Consider the following 11,349-nt stretch of genomic DNA (forward strand, 5'->3'; position numbering starts at 1 on the left):
TAAAATTCTTCCCTTATGGATCATGGTAAGAACCCTTTGTCTAACCAAAGGTCACAGAGATTTTCCTCTTGTATTTTCTTCTAGAAGTTTCATAGTTTCAGGCTTTAGCATTAGGTCTGTGATCCATTTTGAGTTGCCTTTTGCACATTGTGCATGGAATGGGTCAAAGCTATTATATTATTATTGTTTTGCATTTGACAACCCAATTGCTTCAATCCCATTTTCAGAAACAGCTATCTTTATTCATTGCATAGTCTGTGCATCTTGGTTGCAAATCAATTGTCCATATGTAAGTAGGTCAATACCTGGTATCTCTATTATGTTACACTGATCTATTTGTGTATTTTTATATCAATAGTACATTGTCTCATTTATTATAACTTTATGACAAATTGTGAATTAGGTCACTTGCTTTTAAAGTTGTTTTGGCTACGATCACAGGATCCAAGATGGCTGAATAGGAACAGCTCCAGAGTGCAGTTCCCAGCAAGAACAACACAGAGGGTGAGTGCCCACTGCATTTCCAAACAAATTTTTACTGCCCACAGACCAGGAGATTCCTGGGCCGAAAAGTGCCATGAGATTTCAGCATGGTGGTTTCAGCCAGAGCTGGCTTGGTGCACAGAAGAAACCCACACATATCTGGGAAGCCGTTTCAACTGGTGCCTGGAACACCTGGGAGACAGAGCCACCCATTCAACTGAAAGGGAGGAGGCAGAGACAGGGAGCCAGGCAATCTGGCTCGGTGGATACCACCCCCATAAAACAAGCAATCTGAAACCCTCTGGATTGAGAGTTTTGCAGCAAGCACAAGTGAACCCAGGACAGTCCAGCTCAGTGTAGGGAAGGGTGACCACCACTACTGAGGCAGTCCACCACTACTGAGGCAGTCCACACAGCGGTAGGGCAGAACCTGCGGCAGCTCAGCAACACCTCTGCTGGCAGACTGTGACTAGACTACTCTGTGCAAGGCAGGGCATCTATGAAAAAAGGCAGCAGCAAGACAGGAACTTATAAATAAAGCTGACCTTCCTAGGACAGAGCACCTGGGAAAAGAAGTGGTTATGAGTTCAGCTGTAGCAGACTTAAAAATACCTCCCCAGAAGCTCTGCAAAGAACAATGGAACTCCCAGCACAACACTTGAGCTCCTATAATGGACAGACTGTCTCCTCAAGCAGCTCCCCAGCTCCTGTATACCCAAAGAGATATCTCATAAAGCAGAGCTCAGGCTGACATCTGGCAGGCATCCTTCTGGGAAAAAGATAACAGAAGAAGAAACTGGCAGCAACCCTTACTGTTCTACAGCCCCCGTGGGTGATCCCCAGGCAAGCAGAGTCTGGAGTGGACCTCCAGCAGTCCTGCAGCAGAGGGGCCTATTAGAAGGAAAACTAAGAAATAGAAAAAATTAACTCATCATCAGTAAACAGGACATCTGCTCAGAGACTGCATCTGAAAGTCACCAACTATAAAGACCACAGGTAGATAAAGCCACTAAGATGGGAAGAAACCAGCCCAAAAAGGATGAAAACACCAAAAACCAGAATGCCTCTACACCTCCAAAGGATCACAGCTCCTCACCAGCTAGGGATCAAAGACGGATGGAGAATGAATCTGGTGAATTGACAGAAACAGGCTTCAGAAGGTGGGTAATAACAAACTTCTCAGAGCTAAAAGAACATGTGCTAACCCAATGCAAAGAAACTAAGAACCTAGAAAAAAGGTTAGATGAGATGCTAACTAAAATAAACAGCTTAGAGAAGAATATAAACAACTTGATGGAGCTGAAAAACACAACACGAGAACTTCACGAAGCATACACAAGTTTCAATAGCCAAATCAACCAAGCAGAAGAAAGGATATCAGAGATTGAAGATCAACTCAATGAAATAAAATGAGAAGGCAAGAAGAGAGAAAAAAGAGTGAAAAGAAATAAACAAAGCCTCCAAGAAACATGGGATTATGTGAAAAGACCTAATCTATGTTTGATAGCTGTACCTGAATGTGACAGAGAGAATGAATCCAAGCTGAAAAACACTCTTCAGGATATTATCCAGAAGAACTTCCCCAATCTAGCAAGTCAGGCCACCAATCAAGTCCAGGAAATACAGAGAACACCACAAAGATATTCCTCAAGAAGAGTAACCTCAAGGCATGTAATCATCAGATTCACCAGGGTTGAAATGAAGAAAAAAATGCTAAGGGTAGCCAGAGAGGAATGTCAGGTTACCCACAAAGAGAAGCCCATCAGACTCATAGCAGATCTCTCAGCAGAAACTCTACATGCCAGAAGAGAGTGGGGGCCAATATTCAACATCCTTAAAGAAGAGAACTTTCAACCTAGTGTTTCTTATCTAGCCAAACAAAGCTTCATAAGTGAAGGAGAAAGAAAATCCTTTATGGACAAGCAATTGCTCAGAAATTTCATCACCACCAGACCTGCCTTACAAGAGCTCCTGAAAGAAGCACTAAACAAGGAAAGGAACAACCAGTACCAGCCACTCCAAAAGCATGGCAAATGGTAAAAACCATTGATACAATGAAAAAAAGTGCATCAACTAACAGGCAAAACATCCAGCTAGCATCAAAATGGCAGGATCAAATTCACATATAACAATATTAACCTTAAATGTAAATGGGTTAAATGCCCCAATCAAAATACACAGACTGGCAAATTGGATAAAAAGTCAAGACCCATTGGTGTGCTGTATTCAGGAAACCCGTCTCACATGCAAGGACAGATGTAGGCTAAAAATAAAGGAATAGAGGAAGATTTATCAAGCAAATGGGGAGAAAAAAAAAAGCAGGAGTTGCAATCCTAGTCTCTGATAAAATGGACTTTAAACCAACAAAGGTCAAAAGAGACAAAGAAGGGCACTACATAATGGTAAAAGGATCAATGCATCAAGAAGAGCTAATGATCCTAAATATATACACACCCAATACAGGAGCACCCATGTACATAAAGCAAGTTCTTAATGATCTACAAAGAGACTTAGACTCCTACACAATAATAGTGGGAGACTTTAACACTCCACTGTCAATATTAGACAGATCAATGAGACAGAAAATTAACAAGAATATTCAGGACTTGAACTCAGATCTGGACCAAGTGGACCTAATAGACATCTATAGAAATTTCCACCCCAAATCCACAGAATATACATTCCTCTCAGCACCCCATTGCATCTACTCTAAAATTGACCACATAATTGGAAGTAAATCACTCCTTAGCAAATGCAAAAGAACGGAAATCATAACAAACAGTCTCAGACCACAGGGCAATCAAATTAGAACTCAGAATTAAGAAACTAACTCAGAACTACACAGCTTCATGGAAACTCAACAACTGGCTCCTGAATGTTGACTAGATAAACAATGAAAGGAAGGCAGAAATAAAGATGTTCTTTGGAAGCAACAAGAATGAAGACACAATGTACTAGAATCTCTGGGACACATTTAAAGCAGTGTCTAGAGGGAAATTTGTAGCAATAAATGCTCACATGAGAAGCAAGGAAAGATCTAAAATTGACACCCTATCATCAAAATTGAGAGAGCTAGAGGAGGAAGATAAAAAAAAAAACAACAACTCAAAACCTAGCAGAAGTCAAGAAATAACTAAGATCAGAGCAGAACTGAAGGAGATAGAGACACAAGAATCCCTTCAAAAAAATCAATAAATCCAGGAGCTGGTTTTTTGAAAAGATCAACAAAATAGACAGACCACTAGCCAAATTAATAAAAAAGAAAAGGGAGAAGAATCAAATAGATGCAATAAAAAATGATAAAGGGGATATCACCACTGATTCCACAGAAATACAAACTACAATCGGAGATTATTAGAAACAACTCTATGCACATAAACCAGTAAACCTGGAAGAAATGGATAAATTCATGGACACTTGCACCCTCCCAAGCCTAAACCAGGAAGAAGCTGAAACCCTGAATAGACCAATAACAAGGGCTGAAGTTGAGGCAGCAATTAATAGCCTACCAACCAAAAAATTCCAGGTCCAGATGGGTTCAAAGCTGAATTCTACCAGACATACAAAGAGGAGTTGGTACCATTCCTTCTGAAACTATTCCAAACAATACAAAAAGAAGGACTCCTTCTCAAATCATTTTATGAGACCAACATCATCCTGATACGAAAACCTGGCAGAGCCTCAACAAAAAAAGAAAACTTTAGGCCAATATCCATGATGAACATAGATGTGAAAACCTTCAATAAAATAATGGCAAACTGATTGCAAAAGCACATCAAAAAGCTTATCCATCACAATCATGATCTTTCAGGGATGCAAGACTGGTTCAACATACACAAGTCTATAAACGTAATCCACCACATAAACAGAACCAAAGACAAAAACCACATAATTATCTCAGTTGCAGAGAAGTCCTTAGACAAAATTCAACAGCCCTTTATGCTAAAAACTCTCAATAAACTAGGTATCAAAGGAACATATCTCAAAACAATAAAAGCTATTTATGACAAGCCTACAGCCAGTATCATACTGAATGGGCAAAAACTGGAAGCATTCCCTTTGAAATCTGGCACTAGACAAGGATGCCCTCTCTCACCACTCCTATTCAATATAGTACTGGAAGTTCTAGCCAGAGCAATCAGGCAAGAAAAAGAAATAAAGGGTATTCAAATTGGAAAGGAGGAAATCAAATTGTCTCTATTTGCAGATGACATGATTGTATATCTAGAAGACCCCATCATCTCAGCCCAAAATCTCCTGAAACTGATAAACAACTTCAGCAAAGTCTCAGGATACAAAATCAACGTGCAAAAATCACAAGCATTCCTATACACCAGTAACAGACTTAAAGAGAGCCAAATCAAGAATGAACTGCCATTCACAATTGCTACAAAGAGAATAAAATACCTAGGAATACAACTAACAAGGAACGTAAAGGACCTCTTCAAGGAGAACTACAAGCCACTGCTCAAAGAAATAAGAGAGGACACAGACAGATGGAGAAACATTCCATGTTCATGGTTAGGAAGAATCAACATTGTGAAAATGGCCATACTGCCCAAAGTAATCTACAAATTCAACACTATTCCCATCAAGCTACCAATGACCTTCTTCACAGAACTGGAAAAAAACACCTTAAACTTCATATGGAACCAAAAGAGAGCCCGCATAGCCAAGTCAATTCTAAGCAGAAAGAACAAAGTAGGAGGCATCACACTACCGGACTTCAAACTATACTACAAGGCTACAGTAATCAAAACAGCATGGTACTTACTGGATGTGAGTTTTTGTTGGCATCCTTATTTGCATTTTCTTTTGTTCTGATGTTAAGAATTTAAGGGTACATTGGGTTTTCCCTCATTTCCTAACTTAGATCCACAGCTGCTGACCTCCCACAGCCCTACTGCTCACTACTTTTACTCAGGTCATAAAAGACTCCCCATTACCCAGTGCTATTGAAGATGTTATCCATAGACTCATTTTTTTCCACTTTATATTTGCTCTGTTTAGTTTTAAGGAGTTTGGAACTTTAAAAAACTAGCCTACTGCTATGGTCAGTCATATCATTGAAAGTTTATGGTACTTGGTTTCCATATGGAAGTCACTGGAAATTTGTAAAAGTTTTATCACACTGTAAATGTCACTATGTCATATTGGGACTTCCTTTTTTTTTAACTCTTAGATTGTTTTTGGAATTTATCCTTTTGATACATACATACATGTATATATATAAATGTATAATTTTACAGTTTCTCTGTGATATTTCCCCCTTGTGTCAATATGCTACATTTAATTCACCAACTTACCTATTCCTTTGCATTTCTGCTATTTCAGACTTTTCACTATAACAAAAAAGACTGCAATAAAAATTCGGACACATTTCTGTTTGAGCTCATGTATTAGTTACTATAGTACTTATATAAATTCATCTTTAATCTTTCAAAAATTAAATCACACCAAAGGGCTTTGCAACCAGTATCTGAGATTCTGACATTTTCTGATTTTTATAAAAGATCTCTTCCTTTTTGATAGTTTCTTTTTTGGACAGGAAAGACTTGACTTTATTATTTTTTTTAATGACAGCTTATCAATGTAAACATCCCATTTCCCTTTACAAGCTCCTTGAAACTGTTACCTTTCCCTTTAATGGCACAACAGACCAGACATAAAGAACTGCACAAACCTGCATATACACCCCAGAGAGTCTTGTGTAAAAATCTGTGCTGGTAGTTTTCTGTGGTGGTTACCCTTTTAGCTTGCTCTAAAACATCCTAAAAAGAAAGAGGAAGGATATATTGGATTCCCTTACAGGCTCTTACATCCTACATCCACGTCCTTGGGGTTTCTGGTGGGCTCCAAGCAGCTCCAGCCAGGCAACTTTGCCTGGACAGAAACAAAGTTTCTTAGTTTGCGTAATATTTATTAATGAATAAGTGGGCCTCTTTGGCCTGGAGTCCGATACTTTTCATTTGGGTAAATTAACTTAGGAACACTAAATTCAACTCATTGAATTTCCTGTGCATTCTTTTTTGAGGAAGCAGTGACCCTAGTGTTTTTAGATATGGTCCAGTCAGCTGTGACTGCCCTAGATGAGGGTAAGTAACATTTCTGTTTTCCCCCACCTGAGACCTCACACGTTGGTCTCAGTCTCAAAGGGAAAAGTCTGTTTGATAAGTACATGCATTTGTTCATTCACTTGACATGCCTTTATGGAACACCTGCTGTGTGGCCAGCTGTGGTAGAAGCTCAGGATGCAAACAGGATGATGATGATGATGATGATGATGATGATGATGATGATCACAGTGAATGAAATGATGATGGGTTTAGATGTGTTTCTTTCCTTATAATAGCTGGAGAATATTTTTCCATTGCATATAGTACATTTAATTGATCAATTTTACAATTCATGCACATTTAGGATGTTTGTTGCAGTGATTTACATGATTAGCTGCTTTCATCTTCACAATAATCGTAGAGTTGACAATATGGTTCTCACCTCTATTTTACAGGCGGGTGAAGGAAGGCACAGAGAGTGAAGCAGTTTTCTTTTAAGTGCAAGTAAGTGGTGAGACTGGGATCCCACCCCAGGCAGCCTTATTCCAAAGACCACATGCTTAAGAACTCTGCTCTCTCCACCGGTCCAGAAGTAGTTGCTGTCCTAAGGAATTCACAGGCTAAAAGCTCAACATGCAAATAAGTCACTTATATTACAAAGTAATAAGAAACAATAGCTGGGCCCTTAGAAGACAGACACAGCACAGAGAAGAGGGGACTAGCTCACCTCTGCAGGTAGGAGGAAGTCTGATGGGGAAACTCCTTGTTTTGGAGGATACCTAGGCTCAGCCCAATCAATTCGGATTCCTAGAGAAGGCGTTTATACATGGCAGTGGTGGACTGTGTTTACAGTGTGAGCTCACTTACAGCAGGGCGGTGCTGGGGAAGGGGAGGCTCCCCAGAGAGTCCACTTGGGGTCAGAAGTTCAGGCCCTGCCACTCTGCCTCTCACCACCTCTGGCAAGTCACTTAGCAATCCTGATGTGGTCTTCACTTAACAATCTCACACATTGGTCTCAGTCTCAAAGGGAATAATCAATGCAGAATCTTTGTAAATGGCAAAGTGCTGGGCACTGTGACGGCTGCTACCGCTCCCTGGAAAGGACAAATCAGGCCTGGCGGGTCTCATGGGGGGAAGCGTGAACCACAGCTCTATTGCCTTGCTCTAGTGACTGCCTGGTAAAGCTGCGTCTAATCTCTAGGTTCCAGCCTTAGGCACCTCAAGAGCAGTGTCAAGTATCACGTTTCACCACGAACTCCGAGCTATGTGGTGGTGTGGTGCTTAGGGCCCGGCCAGCGGACTGAGGCTGCGCTTCTCCGCATCACTCAGCCATTGTCTCCTTTCTTCCCCCACAGGCATAAAGCGTCTGTTTCTGTATATAAAGAGAGAGGGCTGGGCACCGTGGCTCATGCCTGTAATCCCAGCCCTTTGGGAGGCCGAGGTGGGTGGATCACGAGGTCAGGAGTTTGAGACCAGCCTGGTCAGCATGGTGAAACTCCGTCTCTACTAAGAATACAAACAATGAGCTGGGCATGGTGGTGCCAGCTACTCAGGAGGCTGAGGCACGAGAATTGCTTGAACCCGGCAAGTAGAGGTTGCAGTAAGTCGAGATCACACCACTGCACTCCAGCCTGGGCAACAGAGCAAGACTGTCTCAAAAAAACAAACCAAAGAGAGAGAGAGAGAGAGAGAGAGAGAGAGAGAGAGAGAGAGAAGGAGAGAGAGAGAGAGAGAGAGAGAGAGAGAGAGAACGGCTCCACTGTTAACACAGTTGCTCAACTGGCCCAGACCACAAGAACGGTAATACCGGTTAACTGTGCACAGAAGCAGGGACCGTCCCTAAAATAGTTCTTAGAAACTGGGACAGTATAACTGAGCTGAAAGTTTATCCTGGAAAAATGTGCGAGGATAGTCCCCTTGTTAAGAGGTTTCATCCATGATTCAATCTGTAATTCGAAGAACTCTCATTTTTTAGACCTAGCAAGCTCTCTCCATCAATAATGGCTGGAGAGAGGCTAACAAGAACATTTTAAAAGCTGAAACCTGCAATCTCCTGCTGTTGGAGACCAAAAATGGAAATGATCCCACAGATTTCTCTAGGTCCTGAGTCCCTCCAGTTTCCGGAGAGAGCTATGTTCCATTCAGGCCAGGGGAAATTTACAATGAGGGCACCGCCCATCTGGTTGTACTCTGCTGAATCTAGCAGCCAAGCTGGCAGGAGGCATCTCCACTTGCATGGTGGATGCTGATGTTGGCAGGGAAGACTTCCCCCATCCAGCTCTCTGTTATTCTTGGGAATGGGCAATGGCCCCCGTGTTCTCCTTCCCTGGTGAAGCAGCAGTGAGGAGGCCTCCGGGCGTGGCAGTTTGGAGTTCAGTGGGTCCTGTGCTTGCTGAAGAGCTCCCTTTCACTCTGGGTCTGCTGAGAAGATGTAACCATGAAATGTGCCGGCCAGAGGCAGCACCACATCTTTGGATAAAAACCGTCCATTAAACTAAACAACTAAGGTCATGACCCCAGGGTGATTCCCAAGCCCAGAGCCACAGCTGCCCTGGCCCTCCCCAGCCAGCCATGCCACCTGTGACTAGACCGGGGGCAACTCAGCTCTGCCTCTCTCAGAAGCTTCTGGTCAAAGAATGGTCTGTCCTGCCTTGGCTGCAGTAAGGCTGCCACACATCCATTTCAGGAAACTTTCATGGTGATGATCGGGTTGGACGACCTGCTGCCTTTAACTCCGTGTCCTGGATGTTCCCTGAAAAGCATGAGCTTCACGACATCCCAGACCTTGTGGCTCTGAGCCCCCTACTTGCTTCCTGGCAATGTGTGCTCGGTCAGCCTCACAGCTGCTTCAGTCTTCCCATTCAGTGCCTTTGTTCAAGTTCTTTTAGCATATTTTGTTCCTTCAGATTGTGTGATTTGAAGCTGGTTTTACTTTTGAGTGACTACGATATTTTACAGAAATACACAATGATAAGCCTCTGGTGACTTGCATCCCCCTTAGCTCAAGTTTGGGTTGGAGCCCTGACCTGCACACTTCGATGGTACTAAGAGGGTCTCGGAGAGGCAAGCAGGGGCATCTGCGTGTGTGCAGCCTTGGCCAGTGGTGCCCTTTGCTGTATTCTTCTCAGCGTCTGGCCCTCCAGATCTCCCGGCTTGCTCACAGTCACAGCCACAGTCACGCCCCCACTCCCCTCCCCCCTACTCCGCGGGGCGCACTGGCTCACCTGCCTGGATGCCTTCACTCGCTGTCCACGGGATGGCACCATCACCTACTCCAGGTCTTTTCCCAAAAGTCACCGTCTCGGGGACTTGTTCTTTACCATTTGATTATCTAAAATTACAGCAAATTCCTAGAACCAGCCATCCCTGTTGCTCTATTTTTCTCCATTGCCCTTCTCACCATTGGGCATACACTTCATTGATTGTGTATTCTCCCAACTACTGTGTAACTCTTAGAAGACAGAATTTTTTTCTTTCCAACTTTTATTTTTGGCTCCAGGGGTACATGTGTAAGATTTTTACATGGGTAAATTGTGTGTCCTGGGGGTTTGGTGTACTGATTATTTTGTATACAATAAGGAATAAGCATGGTACCCCATGGGGTACCCTATGGGTAATTTATAAACCTCATCCTTCGCCCTCCGCCCTCAAGTAGACCCAGCTGTCCTTGTTCCCTTCGTGTCCATGCGTATGTGGTGCTCAGCTCCCACTTCTATGTGAGATCATGGAGGACGAATATCTGTCGGGTTTGTTACCTCTCCAGTGCCTGGGTGACAGCTTGCATGAACTAATGAGGGATAAATACCTTCTAATGAATAAATGCACATTATATCCTCGTATTCTATAAAGAATATCATTTGAAGTATTTTTCCTTCTGTAACATCTCTTCAAGTAAAAATTAAGTGTCTCTAGTGGAATAACTTTAAAACAACACAAAACTTTATTCATAGATATATTTTTAAGGCGTCTTTTAATTTTTTTGTAAAAGTTTTGAAAACATTCTTTTCAGGCAATAAAAGTAATTCAGAATCATTGTAAATGGCTTTAAAAAAGACCGATCCTTTTAAAAATTAGTAATTAGTAATTATCTGACTTAACCACTATTAGCACTTTGCTATATTTTCTTTCATATTTTTATCTATGCATGCACATTTGCATGGCCACACACTTCTATAAATACATGATGATATTTGTCTACACATATATGTGTGTGCGTATATATATATTTAGGTTGGAATTGTACTATGTTTACTTTTATCATCTATTATGCCGAGAACATAGTATGCATTGTTCATTGCTGGTTTTTCTGGAACACTATGCTCAGAGATATATTAACATTTCACCACATATAATCTATCGTAATTTAACTAGCATGCTATTGTGGATAATAAGTGTTTTCATTTTCATTATCTATTGAATTTGTTGTCTTTAATAGCTCTTTATCTATTCTAATTCCTTTAGCGTATTTTGCTTGTATATTTTAGCTATCGATAACCTTCAAAGTTTAGTCTTTTGTCCTTATGTTCTTTCTAAATGCCATTTTCTTGACTCTAAGTGGTTTCGTCCCATGGCCTGTTTACCTTAATTCCTTGATTCTATCCATCTTACCTTCTTTGTGTTTTCTAGAGTATATCCCATTTCTGGGATGTGTTTCTTAGCAGGCTTTCACTGTTGTGACGTGGGAACAGTGGTGACCCCCACGGCCCACTTCCTACTCTCTCAGAACCTTCTCCTCAAAGACCATGCTCAGGATCTGGGGTTCTTCCCTCTGTGGCTGGTGAGGTCACAGTGCCCTCTGGAATCACATTCC

Source organism: Saimiri boliviensis, chromosome 12 (assembly GCF_048565385.1).
Source record: "Saimiri boliviensis isolate mSaiBol1 chromosome 12, mSaiBol1.pri, whole genome shotgun sequence".
NCBI classification, from domain to species: domain Eukaryota; kingdom Metazoa; phylum Chordata; class Mammalia; order Primates; family Cebidae; genus Saimiri; species Saimiri boliviensis.